The following is a 16,841-nucleotide window of genomic DNA, read 5'->3' on the forward strand; positions in this document are numbered from 1 at the left end:
TGAACAATCATCAGCTGTGCCCAGGCAGACAGCCCCAGCCTGGCAGAGCTCTGTGTAGAGGAGGTGTCAGCAGGGCACAGGCAAGGGCTTGGGCTCAGGAATATGATTGGGGTTGGATTTCATCATCAAGGCAGCATTGGAAAGTGATGATATCAGCTGCTAAAGGCTGTGCCTTCAGTGCCTTGGTGAGTGGCTGTGAGCACCCAGCTGTAAATGCCTGCACGGGGACTGATGCTGACTGAAGCACAGCCTGAAGGAGCAGGGAATGAGGCTTGTGACAGCTTTTGGATAATGGGATAGAGCGCTGATTTTAAAAAGTCCTTAAAAAGTGCTCTAATTCTGGTACCTCTAAAAGAACTAAGGTTACATAGGGCTTGTTAGCTTTGGCATCCAAGCCACAGGATTCTGATTCCTCACACTATGGAGTAAGACCAGACTTCTGCAGAATTACTCCCACTTGAGACTTGTGTCATCTGTCTTCCAGATTCAATGATTCCTTCTTTCCTCAAACTCCTCACAAAGCACCTTTGTTTTTTAGTCTATCACATTGAAGAATATCAAAACTGGGAGAGGCAACACAATTAACTTGCTTTCTTATACTGCTTTATTCCTCTGAGGGACTGCTCTGAGTCCTTCATGTTGATAGAAGAAAGAGTCTATCTGTAAATTTCATGTCCCAATTCTCTAATTGCCAAAAGTTAATATAAATAGGGAGTGTTCAAAATGAAAGAACTGACAGAATCTGTGGCCTTTTTTTCTAAAAAAACATGATCTTAGGATCTTTTATGCAGAATAGGAGAAGAGGAAATAGACACTGAGGTGGCTGTGTGACATTAATCTCAATTTCAAATAAGTAATGCCTTGAAGGAGGAAAAAAATAGAATTGTGGTCAGCTACATTGAGGCCTCATCACTCTCATATATCCTTTTAATTTCTTTTTACTTCAATTTATACTGGCTTTTTTCTTCTTTCAGCAACTCTTGTGGCACTTTTTCAACTCCAAGTTCACAAGTAGAATCATTTATTTTAATAATGTCTTTGCTTTAGCTTCTAGTTGAACACCATTTGCAATGTTCCTAAGCCTTGCTAGCTACAGCAGCATTACAGCAATGATTTAATTACTTCCTTCTCAGTATTTATTTGAGACAAAAGCTCCCTGACAAATCTCAGATCCTGTACATTTGTTTTAGAAAAGGAGCATATGTCACAAGTACTAAGCAGCCAGGTACTCCTACTGAAGTATTCCCTAACCACTATTCAATCATGTTAGCAAACTGTGAACATTTCTGGCCAGACTTATTGCACTACCAGCAAAAAAATAACTTTGATGTTCCTTCTTTGCAGGCTTCCCAATCCCTGTTCTTCATAATGAAACAGAAACAGCCATCATATACTACAGATGTATTTGCATAGGACTTCCGCAAAGTTTTGTCCTATAGCACACAATAATCCTTATCTGAGGACAGATAAGGGATCTGGAATGTACAGTTTTTATGAGACTTTTTAATATGGAAAAATAATTGGTAAAATGTGCTTTACTGGAACACTTTAACAAAGCTTTTCAGGGACTTTTGTTCCCAAACTAGTAACTTTTGTTCCCAGAAGTAAAATGTCTCTTCTGGGTGACTGAGTTTCCTGACAGTATATTCTACTGCAGGTGGCATAAATTCATTTAAATTCACAGGATATTCACCTTATTCAATCTGAGCATTGGAGGAGGGAGGAGATGTTTCAGAACACTGAAAGGACAGACCCTTTCCTGCCAAACTTGGCTATTTAGTAAATTTGAAACTCATGTTTTTCTTGTTATTGGTGTGGAGAGTGGTGAACCAAAGCAGTCTCACATGAGCTAAAAAACTCCCAACTTGTAGGGGTTGGATACAAAAACAAAAAACCAACAACAAAAACCCAAAAAACCAGCAACAACAACAACTACAATAACAATAACAACAAATCCCCCAATATTATTGTTGTTTCATACCAATTCAGAGATTTTTTTAAATTATTTATCTTGAGGACACCCTGCTAACCTTAGAAGGGACTAAAACATATGTGAGCATGAAAGCAGAAGAAATCCTAGCAGGAAAGGAAAGCAGACCCAGCCTTTTAGTCTCTGCACTTCCCACCCTCATTAACTACACCACTTTTCACTACTAGAGGAATGAAACACAAAACAAGGGAGGATTGTCTGTGAGGAAAGGGACAAAGTTTCTCTTTGACACAAGATTCTACAATGATGATAGAGGAGTATACTGATCAAACAGGTTAGATAGACACACAAACTTCCATAAGGTGTAAGACTGAAAATACAGGAGTAGCAGAGCTGCAGCTATCTCTGCAGCATGAGAGATTGCCTCATCTCCCAAAACCCTGGAGCCAAGCTTCCATAAGAAGCAAAAGTCCATATTAGGTGGTTAAACAATGAAAATATTCAAAGCAGAAGATGAGACAATGAACCACAGCAATACTGATGTGTTTTGTGATGGAAGGACACCACCCTTCAGACCCTTGAACTGTATATTAATAGTTCTGAACATCTGTTGCCCATCTTCTCAGTGGTAGGATATAAAAGCACTGGATTTAGCTTCTTTTTGTACTGGCTAGACCAGCATCTCAGGGGCCACCCTGAACTGTGCTCTTGCACTACTTTCACCATAATTGTTCTTGGTTATCTATAATTAAAACCATCTGAGAAAGCTACAGACTTGAGGCATCTCTGAAACACAGGGAGTTAAAATAGTGATTATGTAAGGTCAGTAACAGTGATGACTATGAAATTTTGTCAGACAAATCTGTACCTTTAAATTTCACCCTATCTTCCTCTTTTTTGCCAGTAATTTTTCAATGGACATCTATTGAGTTAATAATAAACAAAAGAAATGCCTTCCTATGGTCTCTTCTTGCCATTCATACAAATACATCCCAGAACATTGGAGTAACTTTCCCATGACAGCCTTCATGTAATTTTAGAGGGTGGTGACAGTGCTCAGACTTCAAGGTTTGTTAGGAACCAGCAGGATGCATGGGGCTGGATTTGGCACCTGAAGATGTGGATAGATATTCATTAGAATCCCATAAGTAACTCTGTGCTCGACTCTCACAGCTTCTCATGAATTAATTATCTGATTATCAAAGAAAATCTCAGTAGTTGCTCACCCTTAAGGCATTCTTAAGGTTGCCATTCCAGACATAAGTCTTGATGTCAGAAGGTCTACAGTTGCCATGTATTGTGGAAAAAAAAAAAGGTTTTCTGCTTGAGAAATGTAATGCTCTGCTGCCAATTACATACCCAGTCTGGGTTGTTGACAGCTTCCTTTTCCTTTCACACTTAGGCAACCACTCTGGTCACAGAAAATGAAGCAAAGGCCTCAGGAAAGAAAGAGAGAAATTTATTTTAGGGGAGAAAAAATTGAAGCTCTGAGCCAACTCTCTGATGGCTGGTCTATTGAGATTTACACAGGATCTGCTGGGTCTGATTTATGATGGATTTTTCTGGGCCAGAACATCATCTTCACAAAGTAAAACAAAAGAAAGCAGGGGTCATGGCTCTAAAATACTACATGTACTTTCTTCCTCTTCTGAAACTACTCTTCAGTCTGGTGATGGTGATTCTTTATCATACAGGAGAACCATAGCAGTGCTAGCAGGAATAACTGGAGACAACACGGAGAAAAAGTAGGCAGAGATCTGAAACCACAAAAAAAAAAAAAAAGCAAATTGAGCTATAAAATATGGTAGAAAGAAAAATACTGGAAGGCAGAAGAAGACTAAGACACATAGTTAATTAATAATGCCCCATGACATGAAAAGATGTTGGGTTTTCAAAAACAGTGGTAGGTCCATGAAGTTGGGTTTGTGTGCTTACTAAGCAGCTCTTGGAGTGAGGAAACGCTCGCCTGCAGGATATTTGTGTGTGCATGTGGGGTGTTTCTTGGGGTAGGGAAGTTTCCTTCCTTCAAAATATTTTGTTCCCCCAGTCTTGGATCTAATGAGAACCAAATGGTTCCTGGATGTAACTATTTCATAAGATCTGTTGAACAGACATTAGAACTTTCACCTGCTGTAATCTTAGCTCAAAGACGGTTTGCGAGGAGGAGGAAGAGTGCGGCATCCTAGAGCCTTCTCGACTGAAATCCTTCAATTTGTAGATAATAAATCACTTAGAGCTGAAAACCACATTTAAGTAACACCTCATTGAGCCTTTTTAAAAACATTTTCTCTTGGTCTACCACATGTATAAATAGAGTTGAATAAAAATGATTTGTCTTGTTGATAATGCGACTAAAAGCGCCGGTAGCAGAGTAATAATACATGCCTTCAGAAAAATCCTGTTAATGTTCTTTAAAATCCTTGCCATCATTCAGACAATGGAAAGCTGTGTCTTTTGTTTCTTATACTGGAGGAAGGAAATGTGAAAGCAGAAGATCTTCTGTATTTTTTAAAGGACAGATTTATTTGCTATTAAGGAAAAAGGAATGTGTGTTTAAGGGAGTATGGAGGAACACTTTCAGGAAAGTGCAGCTATTGTGGTGAAAGGTACTGGTGTCCTGCTCACTGGGCAATACTGACTTAGATATTCCAAGATGAAGGCCTTAATTTGAAAATGGAGCATAGAGGGCCATGACAGACATGCCAGGGGAGACAGAGTCCTCTCTTTTTATTTTCTTCTCTTTTGTTTGTTTTTTATTTTATTATTTAATTTTATTTTTTTATGTCTAGGGATTATTCTGCTCTTAACTTTTCTTTCAGTGTAGCTTTTCAGAAATTGTGTTCACAGCCAGACCCTCCTTTCCCAAAAAAGGCTGGGACTAGGGATTTTTAAATTGCAAAACTGTAAGTGCCAAGGAAAGGGAGATTGATGGTAAATCAGTTACAACTGTGAGAGAGGCACAAAGGAAAGGCTGCCTCTTCCAAGAATGACAGAAATTACTTTGATGGAAGTGTCTGCAGCAGTAAAAGTTTCTAATCTATATCTGATTCCCCTATAAAAACACCTACAATTGAAAAAAATCTCTGAAAAGTTAAAAAAAAATTAGGGAAAAGAGAAAGAATGATGATATTATTAGAGAGAAAAGATGGGAAGACTGTTAAGCGTCTCTGAGGAAAGCGTTTTCTTTACTATCTCACACTACGGCTAATTTAATTGATGGTATTTTGGTTGCTTTCTTATATAGACATCCCAAAGTTTATTTTCATGAAAATTTCTCTATATCCTTAATTAGAACTCAGGCCTCAGAGATGCCCTTATGTCTTGTGAATATATTGAGAAATACGCTGTCAAACGATCTTGCACAGATTTCTGGTCTTCACAATGAGGAGACCATATTGCAAACCAAAAAAAGTACCACAAAACATCTTTCAGCAAGGATATCTTGCTGCATATGCCTCTAGGGTAAACTGTGGGATGTTGTGGTATCCTAACAGAGTTGAAGAGCCAAAGTATTGCTCAGGCATTTCTCAGATCGTACATCTCCCACAGAACTTGCTTCAGAAATTTAAGAAACAGTCATGGTTATTTTTCCATGTCAGGGCATAATGAGGTATGTCACTCAGCCAAGACTTTTAGGAAATGAGGCTGAAAGGCAATGAGCCATACTTAGGACACCAGGAACATTGGCAGTGCTCATTAGAAGGAAGTCAAACCTTTTCCTGGTAGATTCAAGGTACACAGGAGATCAGACCAACATCCTTGCCCAGCTGCCTTCCTTCTGACAGTTCTCAAGCTGCTTCATCGTGCACTAAATCTAACATTAATTGAGTGTAAGTCCATGCAAGAGTGCTAATTAAAACAATGTACCTATCATGGGCTCTTATGCCTTCCAGGCAGTGAGAACACAAGAGACAGCTGCTGTTCCACGTCAGGGTAGGGGAGGATAAGAGGTAATTGACCCTGCAGTTGTTAGGTTAATTCACAAAGGGAAATCTCTTGCACAACTGCTGTTTCATCTGCTCTTGCATAAAAAACAACTGCACCAGAAGCATTCTCTTTATTAGTATACAGTCATGAAGACTAATTACTTAAACAAGGACTTCCACAGGCACAGGAAATAAGGAAGTCTTGTGCTCCATATATTTCTGCTGCATGCCTGACTGACTTCAGAATCAAAGAAAGCACAGGCTCCATTTGAAACTTTTCCTCTGCCTGGGGCCTGCTTAAAAGCTTGTCCCATGTGGGAGATGCATAAATATGAACATCTCCTTTTTACCTCCATTGGGCATTGCATACAGTTTTTGTTGCTGTAGCTGGCCATCCATTTTCACAAAACAGGTAGAAGCTTAATTATATTTGGTACTTCTGCTCCCCTGCTGAATTCCTTTAATAAAGTATTGGTTTCACTGGGAGGAAAAAGGAAGCACAAAATTAGGAATGCACATGGACAGGCACACTGTCAGCAAAAGCCTCATGGTGCCCTTGTGAAGTTAAAACAGCCACCTGCAGTCTCAGATAAGACAATTTTCTTTAAAAACATGATACTGTTGACTTTCCTCCAAGGGTTCCAAAAAAATTATTTTTTTCTGTAATAAGGAAACCCACAAAATCCTGCAGGAACCCACAAAAACTCAGTTGTATTCAGTGTACAGAAGAAAACATAGGCTTTTATATGCTGGCTGAGTGACTTTTAACATCCCTTATTCCTTGACTGAGGGAGGGGTGATGTTACATCCCTCAAAGGTTCCCTCTAAGAAGCACAAGATTATTCTCAATTAATGGCTGTGTGTCTGGTGAAGAGGGCCTAATCCACACCAATTGGATTCAAACATGAATCTGAACTCCCTGAAGGTGCTCATGCCTGAGGTTTTGGTTGTTTTATAGTGATAAAATGACCACCTACGTGTATTTATCTAGATCCCAGACTACTGCTTATGGGTAAAAAGTGGGGTGAGTTTTTCAGTTAAGATTAAAAAAGAGGTCTTGATCAAATCAAAGTTGCATTTTTCAAATACTTTTCAGTTTGCTTATGGGAAAAATTCAGAGGAGCTTCTGGAATGTAGAAAGGATTGTTTAACAAAATTAATAGACAAGTTAATACCAGTCCTTTGTAAGAAAATCTCAATCAATGCCTGCTAAAAAAGAATGGTTTTTTGGTTTTCTCTTAATTGAAAAAAAACCCAGAACCTCCTCATAATATTATAGGGCTACACGCCAAAGGAACTTCTCATCTGACACTGCCCACCAGCATCTCTTGCCTCTTCTGCACCGTGAAGAGGCAAGAACTCATTTCCATGAAAAGAATTTTTAAGAACTCAGGCTTAGGTATGCAAAGATTCACAGCTGATAAGTAGTGCAGTTTGTCTGAACACTGGACACCTTCTAGAACATCTGAAGTTAATTTGGTTTAGTAATCAAGTAATTGGCAAGGAACATAAATTAAAGTTCTGTTCAGGCACTTCCAAAAGGGATGCTCACTAGTACAAACTCATGCAGTGATTACCAGCTTCAATCTGCTGTTCCCCCAAAGGTGGTTTACACCCCTGTGCTGGAGCATGAAGGGAAGGGAGCATCAGTCAAACCAAAGTCAAATCAAAGTCAATCTGTGCATCAGCAATGCTCTCTGCAGCTGCTCCTTCCTCAGCTGCTGCTGCAGCACTTCACTCCTCACTGGGCAGTTGCCTCTCCTGGCTGAGCTAAGAGCTCAATACCTTCCATTGTTTACACGGGTAAGAAAAAGGATAAGGTACTGCATTTTTTAACTTCCATGGCTCCCATGATTTAATTGAAGTTTCATGGCACTAAGTGATGGTCCCCCTGCCATTTTCTTTGAAACATTGGATCTCAGATTTACAAGAATTTTCATCTTTCATTTTCCTGAAATGATGTTTTACTTCTGATTTATTTAAAATTTTGGATGGGTAATGTAAAAGCAGAGTTGTTACAATCCACTACATGCTAGAATACTATTGTCCTTGGTTTATGCTCTAAAAATAAAGTCAAAATAAATGTTACTAAAGAAGAGTTATTATTTGGTCCTGCTGGTTGTCTTGATAAAGTTACATACTTACACAGAGGAAGAACAGAGTAGCTTAGCAGGATATGACTGAATTGCTCTTAGATTAAACTTATTTAATTTAGGCATCAGGAAGCTCTTGAGGCTGAACCTTTGTGTTTTTATGACAAAGCTGAGATATTCTGTCTTCTTCTTGAGTGCCACGTGATAGAAACACAAAGGAATAAAAAGATTTCTGGTAAACAAAGGGAGGAAAGAAATCAATCCACTTTGGGCAGATTTTCAGCCTCATTACTGCTAAATCGTAGAATATTTCTTATATCTTCAACCTAGATAATGTTAACATCTGGTAACTTTTGCATTACTTATTCCGGATTTTCAAAATAGCTGCAGCAAGTGAAAACAATTTTAAGGCATCTGTAAACTCAGGAATCCAATCTGGCATAGAGATACAGAGAGATTAGGAAAACTGAAGCCACCTAGTTTCCAGTATTTTTAAATTGCATTAATTGCTCCTTAGAGCGGACAGAAGGGCTTGGATCTGCATTCTAAAGGAAAAGAAAACAGAGTGAAAGAGGAGAGTCAATCTTGGCGTGACTCTATCAGCCCATAAAGTGATATGAAACAGGATAATATGCCAATATAGCTTTGAAGTACAAGCAAAAAGAAGGCAATCCAAATATTTAGCTATTCATACAGTAAGGGGGAGGAGGAGGAGGCAGGAAAGACATTCTGCTCATAGGAGAAAGACTATGAGAGAGATCTGTGCCTTTGAGAAACAGCTGTGTGGTCTGATTTCATCTCTTATTCAAAATAGAAATGGAAGTTTTCCTAAGTACGTGGAGAAAAAGTCATCCAGAGAACTATGTTTTATGGCATCCCAAAATGAGCTAGCACGTTACATGCCACAGAAACACTCAATGGCTTGTCGTGGAATTCTCTGCTCCTTTGAAGTAACTACATGAATTGCTCTTTACTCTGTGGACAGTTTTCCAGTTGTCCTTTATGACTTAATATTAAAAACGTGATGGAAAACACAATATTTGCAGCTGAGGGAAGCCCTTTTCAATGGAGTTCTGCTCTGCTCTTCTTTTTTTGAGAGTATCTCTATGTGAAACAGAGTTGGTTGCCCTCTCCTGTTGCTGGTATTGGGATATTCATCTGCTAGGACCATAAAACCTGCTGACAATCACTACTCAGCCTGAGCCACACGAATTTCTCATTCACATCTGCCTCATGCCTCAGAGCCTGTATCAAAGGAGTGAAACATATAAAACAAAAAGATTCCCTGGATGAGATCTGTGAGCCAAAAGAAACTTATGGGCAAAACTGAATCTGTGTTTGGAAAAAGTAAAAGACAAGGCTGCCTGAAGCTAGAGTTGTTAAATTTGAGCAAATCTTGGCATTGCCATAACTAGTTTAACCTTTTAACAAGGAAAAAACCCAAACAAACCAACAAAACAAACAAGCAAAATAGCAAAATCAATCTGACCAGTTAAGAACATAGCTTTTTTTTCCCAGTTAATTCAGAGAAAAGTATTTCAGGTGACTGGAAACTCTTCAAATGATTGCCCAGGTTGTGACAATAGCAAAAAGACAACCAAACTCTGGTGGAAAGGAGTGGACCTGTGGAACAGCTCACCAAGCAGGGGTGGGAGTAGCTCTCACAAGCACATGTTGAGTCTCTAGAGACCCTCCCTGGGGTATGGTGGCAGAGCTTCAGAGCCCCTTTTCTCCCAGTGCAATGTATTTTATGTCTTTTACATTTCAGATTTATGTCCAAGACACTTTACATTACTTCTTATTGACTATTTGAGTAGTAAATAGCCCAGAAAGAGGAAGCAGATTCCACTGTCCTTAACAGATACTCAGCATGGGGGTAATTGTAGCTCTGATTAGATGGAGAGGTGTTTGTTTCTAGTATCCTGGATGAATACATATAAATCTACTCAAGATTATATGAATACACATAAATCTTATATTCATCTTTATATGAATACATATAAATCTACTCAAGATTTTTTTTTTCCAGTCATTTTATATGTATATAAAATGACAAGAAAAAAAATCATAAAATAGTTCTGCAGTACTTTTATTTCTGGTTGACTGAAACCAATTCTACAGTGTTTATTCATGGTTTTATCACCAAACAGAAATACAGCTACTCATAGTCCTTTTATTTCTGATAGTTTAAGCATAATTACTGAACTTAAAAGGAGAGCTTTTCTCTTTGTAGGCTATACCTTGTGCATGAAAGATTGTGCCTTTAGTTACTTATCTGTCAGCAGCCTACATCAATTATGCCTGCCAAGCCTGGAGTGAAAAATGGTTAAATATTTTTCCTTGGCTACAGGTATCAGAAATGTTCTTCAATTAGTTAAACTGATGGATTACTTTAAAAATATTTTTAATAAAGATTATTTATTTATTTATTTATTTTAGTAAAAGACAGCCTATGTTTTAAAGACTGTTGTTTTGTACTGGGGGCTTAGATTTTGAGAAATGTTTGGAATCTGACTTTATGAAACTCATAGCTCTTAAAAGCTCATTTGCCACAAGGTGGCAAACTAAGTCTGCAGGTCCAAATTGAAAACCAGCAAGTAGAGGTGTCAAACAACTCAGAAAATCCTTTCTTTCTTGTGCTTGAGTAGATAACAGTATCATATCAACACCTGGTGTATTGGTACCATGAGTGAGGAGGAGGAAATTTTGTTCTTAAGAAGCAAGACAGCATGCAGAGAGGGAAAGAGGCTTCACCATGCTGATGCTTTTAACTCACCACTTAACTCACAGAACAGGCATTTAAACCTTCCAGGTCTTCCTAAGACAGTACTCTAAATTTCATCAGGAAAAAAAAAATAAGTCTGTGGAAGTAGCTGCTATTCCAATGAGCAACAATTAACACAGTTATAGGGCTTGGCTTGGTGGAACTAAGTTCTATACCAGTTTGTGTCAAAACATTTTCTCCCTAATAGGGCATTTTGAATGATTTTCCATGGGGACTGGACTTGCATGACATACAAAAGGACAGAAGGAATATTTGTTGAAATCTCTTTTAAAAGAAATAAATAAACAAAAAGAGAATTCCATAGCTAAATGATTCTAAATGTGCATGTTGCAAAGGTAAGTCTGAAGTTAAAATTTAATTTTATTTTTGTATGTACATTAACTAGAATAGGTAGGAGGTAGTTGTTACAATTATTAGAGTATCAAGGAGAAAAAAGCCCAAACAAAGAAACAATAAAATCAAAGTTTTTTGTCCTTAACAAAAGGCTTTTGTAATAACAATGAATGTGTCATAAATGTGGAGCTTCTTCTGGAGAAATCTGTAAGAAGGGACAGATTTAATTTATTACTTTTTTTGCTTCATTGCAGCTGCATTAAGTAGTAGTCTAGTGCTTGACGAGTTTCTGATTGTAACCATTTAGATTAACTCATGCAATTGCAAATAGCAATCCAGAGGAGCCACTGTTCTGAAACAAAGAGCAAATACAGTTTGAAGAAGTGTTTTTGATATTTTATCAAGGTATAACTAAAATTCCTGAAGTGACCTGTTGGGTCTTTTAGGAGAACAAGCCAAAGCAAAAGGAAAAAAAGAAAGAAAAAGGCAACAAATTTTCAGTGTATGGAAAGGAAAAAAATATGTCCCTTTGAGCCCAAGTTGTAGGTGAGGATTTTTACAGTACTTCTTAAGTGGTGCTGAAGGAAAAGACTAAGATGATTATTCCTTCCCCTCCTGAGATTCTGCATTTTTTCCTATCAGGTCTAGTCATATAGTGAGCAAATGCTTTTTGGGCAATCCAGAATGAACACCTAGGGGACCAAGCCCTGAGCTAGCAGGAATTATGTTGGGCTGCCCTCTCAATTTGGGGGGGAGTTAAGTGACATATGGAGTTAGGTGACAGACCTGTTCTAATGGCTCTACAAATGATCCATGCAGAAGGAGTCTTTAAATAGTTGCTGACAGTTAGTGGATCTTTCCTTCTCATTTTTGAGAAAGCTAATGGGAAAAACAGAAGAAGGAAGAAAATGCTCATCTGTATCATTCCACAGAGACTTTCTTTATCTGCCATGTCAAAGCTCCATAAAATGTACAGAACCTCACTGACACTAAGGAGTTAATGTCTAGGCTGAAATCCAACTTTAGGTCTCCCAGACTTTCCTCTTAAGATTGAAAACTTTAAAATAGTGAGCTCAGCAGTGGATTAGTGTCACCATGCTTTGATAAAAGTTCCCAGTCCTCCATAGAATGACAAACTGCATTTACCATATAAATGTACTTTTTGCAAGGAAGACTTTACCCTGAGCCACATTTTCAGACTGAAATACCTAAAACTTTCACCTCTGCATCTGGAGTTTGGTGGCTAAAGGCAAAAGTTGTGTCCTAGTAGCTGACAGATTCTGAGTTACTGCTCTGAGCAGCTGTGAGACACATCTGCACGTGAGGACAGCTGAGTGCAGAAATCCTGCCCTGCTGGTGAGCAGCTCAGAGGTGCCAGCAGGCACAGATTGCTGAGACTGGGTGTAATTACAGTAAAGTTGATAAAGTCTGATAAAGGATGGAAACTCTGCTCAGAGAGATCAGCAAGGCAGATCATGGAGCACATGGCTGGAATGTGATTTCACCTGTAAATGTGAATTGCAGAGATCAAATTATCAGGTAGCACATAGTGTTAGAGAGAATGCTAAGTCCTGATGTACTGCAGACTGAGGTTTTCCACTTGAATGTGCCTTGGACTTACACATCCAATTGTGTGACCTGGCTCTGCATTCAGGAGGTTCAGCTTGTGATCCAGGTGCAGCAAGCAATCAGCAGCTGTTGCCATTAACCTGTGAGAGAGCACATAGTGCAACAAATTCTGCATGAAAAGGAGGTGGAAACAAAGAAGTGGGATTGCTCTGTTAGTGATGAGTTGCTAATCAATTATTCAGAATAAAATCATCATCAGGAAAAGGTATAAAATCTGAGGAAAAGAGGTAGATTCAAATGATGATCAGCAGTGCTGACGATCAGTTTGTTTTAATGAACAGCAGAACTTAACATTTCTGCACTTCCTTGGTGCCAATATGACCAGCAGACACTCCTAAGATGACTGTACTTCTGTGTCTGAATATGTTTTCTATCCTGCCACATACCATCACCTATCCCAAGGCAAGCCATAGCTTTTCCTCAAAACACACTTGTTCTAGCCTATGCCTATATGCAGTAGCTAGTAAATAATTGTACTGTGTTTCTGTGCCTGATTCTGCCCTCAAGCCTCCACACTTGACAAAAGAAGCCAAAATGAAAGTGATCCAAAGATTTGAGATCCCTAAAAGTGATTTGGAAGCTAAGACGTACATGAAAAATCACAGTGATCTTGATTGAATTAAACAGACAGATGTTTTGAGCCCTTGCTTCTTCTAAATCTTCAGGTTTGCTTTTCTTTGATTTTAGCTACTTTCTATTTGTTTCTTTTTGCTGCATATGTGTATTTTGATAGGTATAAAATTACTTATTTTCAATTTTATTTCTCCCTGATTATTGTCAGAGAGATTTTCTTGGACAGCCTGTGGAGTTTGTCTTTTTGTGCAAATATGAATGAATGTTTAAATATGCCACTGCTGAATGCATTTTAATGAAATCTGTTTAATTAAGAACTGCACCTCCCAGTCACACCACATTCATTAGTTTACTCTGGATTTACCCAATCAAGGGATAAAGGCTAATATGGACCAACATCCGTGTGACTGACAGTGAGGTTCAAATTGCAGTTATAAAATGCTTGGTGTTCACCTTGTTCCAACTGGTTTTGTCATCTTCAAATGTTATTGTAACCAAAAGGCATTAAGCTGAGGCTTCAAAATTTTTACAAGTTATTCTTTCATTTCAGCTGATTTATGCCAAATAACTGTCCCAGTGCAGGCACATGTTGAAAGAGGAGAATGTGTGCTGGGAGGAAGATCTGCCTCATGTTAGGTTCATTGTGGGCAGAGACCCATCAATCAGACACAACCCTTGAAAAACCCTTCAAAACAGATAAACTAAGTACCAGACACACCCAAGACCCGCACTTCCAGCTAAAAATTTATTTTCCTACATAGTATGAAATAATGTACATATCTGTAAAAAAAAGTTTGGAGTTGCATGTTAAGATTGAAACATTGAGAGAAATGAGAGATGTGATTTTGATCTTGTGTTGATTTGTAAGCAAGAATTTCCTATGGAACGTTGCTAAATTCAAGTGCAAAGGTCAAACAGCGGAATGAATTCATATTTTCTGTTTATAACTGCAATTTAGCCAAGAAATACATCTATTAGAGCATATACTGTATAATTTCAAGCATAAAGAAGTCCATCTGACCCCAGTTACTAGAATACTTTTTTCTATTTCTATTGTTTGTTTTTCTGTACAGTAATTTTCCCTGTATATCTGTAACATGGATGTGCTATTAGTTGTGCTTCCATAATTATAATAATATCCTGTTCTCAGACTGTTTTCCCATGTTAAAGCTACCCAGAGAAACTTAAAGAAGGCACCACTGTTGGTATCCTTTTTGCATGGATGAAGAACTTTGCCTTTATATATCTAGAAATATTTTTTTCAGAAATATATCTTACACATATGAGCTAATTTTCTTCTCTGCTCTTTACAATTGGTCTGCCAGTCCATTGATCAAAAGAATGTAACACCTTCTATTACAGCAACTGGTCCAACTGGGCAGAAAATAGTCAGTAGTTCAGAGAAATCTTTCTTTAGGTTGACAGTGAATAAACCTGATGTTTGTGCAGAGGAGTTTGTTTTGCATTTAGCAGAATTAATATACAAGAGTATAATTTATTGTAAATTCCTATACCCACAACATCAGAAAGAACCAAAGCCTGGAGTAAAGTATAAGTCAGTGCACAAGTAGACAACTTCTAAAATATCTTCAAATCTTTGGCTCCTGAATAACATTTAATGTCTGTGAAATATGGGTACCCAAGTCTCATTTTCAGAGCAGGCTGAGATCACTTAGGTTATTTTGCTGGGTAATATGTAGTAAAACTTGGAGTTACTTCCATATGCTCCAAGTCTGAATTTGATCCTTCACCTCAAAACTACTTGAAAATTCTTTCTTGGGGATGATTTTTAGGGAATAAGTGATTAATAAATCAAGATATTAAGTACTACCAGCTCCTACAAAGGTTAGAAGTGCCTCAGTTCTGTACCTCCTAACCAAGAGTGTCAATTATTTCACGTCTAAGGTTCTGCTTTATTTCTGTCTTTTAAACAATACTGGACTTTTATTGCTTTTGGCGAGCACTGAACATGTCTTTGATATAACACAGTCCATAATTTTGCACACAAAAGGGATTTTGACACAAAAATTGTAATAGCTTTGGATCAGTCTTCAGGAAAACCAGAGGAGTATTAGGCTTTTATTTTTTGTTTTCTCTACCAATTATATATCTAAATTCTTCCATGAAGAATGTCTTGACAGGCGAGATAAGAAAGATTCATTCTCCCCACAGTGCTAGAAGATTATAAAATACCTTAGTAACAGAGTTTAAAACCACAGAAATATTTCCTTTGTTAACAGTTGATCCTCTTGTTTTCCCTTTCATTCACGAACTGATGATCTTCAAGAAACAGATATTTTTGAGAAATGTGGAAGAAAAATTAAATCCTCTTGAAAATTCTGCAGAGCCAGCTGCTAACAAAGTTCAAGTACTGCAGGGTAGCCCATTCTGAACTGTGGCCCAAGATTCACTGTTCTGTGGTCTGGAGCTCATGATCCAATTAGTGTTTAGGAGCTTTTTTAAGAATATTTTCAGTTAAATGACCAGATAAGATAATGTGATGATATGTGGGAAGAAAAAACTTTGATTGTAAATCCATTGATTTAACATTTGGTTAACTGATCTATTCAAGCATGTCTAGATTACAAGAGCTTTATTTTATTACAACAGGGACTCTAGTAATTCCACTGCTCTGGAGTTCGTCTTATTTATAAGATCAAAAACCTATTCTGTTTATTATGATATAATTGAAATAAATAGAGAGAACTCTTATCCTAAAAAGTTTGAAATAGGAGATTAAAAAATATTTTGGAGCAATATTGAAAAATATGTGTTTTGATGTTCAGACAAACCATGCACAACTAACTTGCATTTACTGAGGGCTGAGGTTGTATTCATGATTGGGCAGTGCACCCAAGTAATCTTTTTAAGTGTCCCCATCAGGGAGCACTGTTTGGTGGCTGTAGTTAGGGACATACCTGTCCTTCAGCATATTTGTGATTCCAAATGAAACCAAAGGACATTATTGTGTAGATAGGAATTGTGAACTATTTAATATGTTCAGAAAAAGTTGTTTCTATGCATTGCCCCAAACTAGGTGAGTGAAATAAGAGCAAAGAAGAAAACTAAACTGCAGGAAGAGCAGGCCTGCTTCTGAGGAAAGAAACAGGTCATCCCTCAGCAGAAATGCTGGAGAGAACGTTTTTGGAACTAATCTCATGTTGATCCTTGCTGTTATTGCTGCATCCTTCCCTTAAGCAAAGCTGAGGGTGCGCAAAAGCTGCTCACCAAAGAAGGGACTGATCAGCTGAGGACAGACAGGTCACAGATGGAGTAGAGACGTGGGAAGAGCTGTATGAGGTTCCTCCTCCCCCAAGAAGTCTGAAGATATGTTCTGTTAGCTCTGTCATACATCCTGGGTAGCAGAAAAATGGTCAGATATTCTATCAGGTCAGAATTCCAATGGGGATGGAGATGTGTACCCATAGGGATCAGAGAGGTGTATCAGGGCAGAGAGAGAAAAGATGTAGACCTGAAATGGGGTCAGCATGGAACAGCTGTCAGAAGAATGAACATATGTTCCAAAATTATTCCTGTTTCACTTATGCATGTTTAAACCAGAAATAAGTATA

Source organism: Melospiza melodia, chromosome 4 (genome assembly GCF_035770615.1).
Source record: "Melospiza melodia melodia isolate bMelMel2 chromosome 4, bMelMel2.pri, whole genome shotgun sequence".
NCBI classification, from domain to species: Eukaryota; Metazoa; Chordata; class Aves; order Passeriformes; family Passerellidae; genus Melospiza; species Melospiza melodia.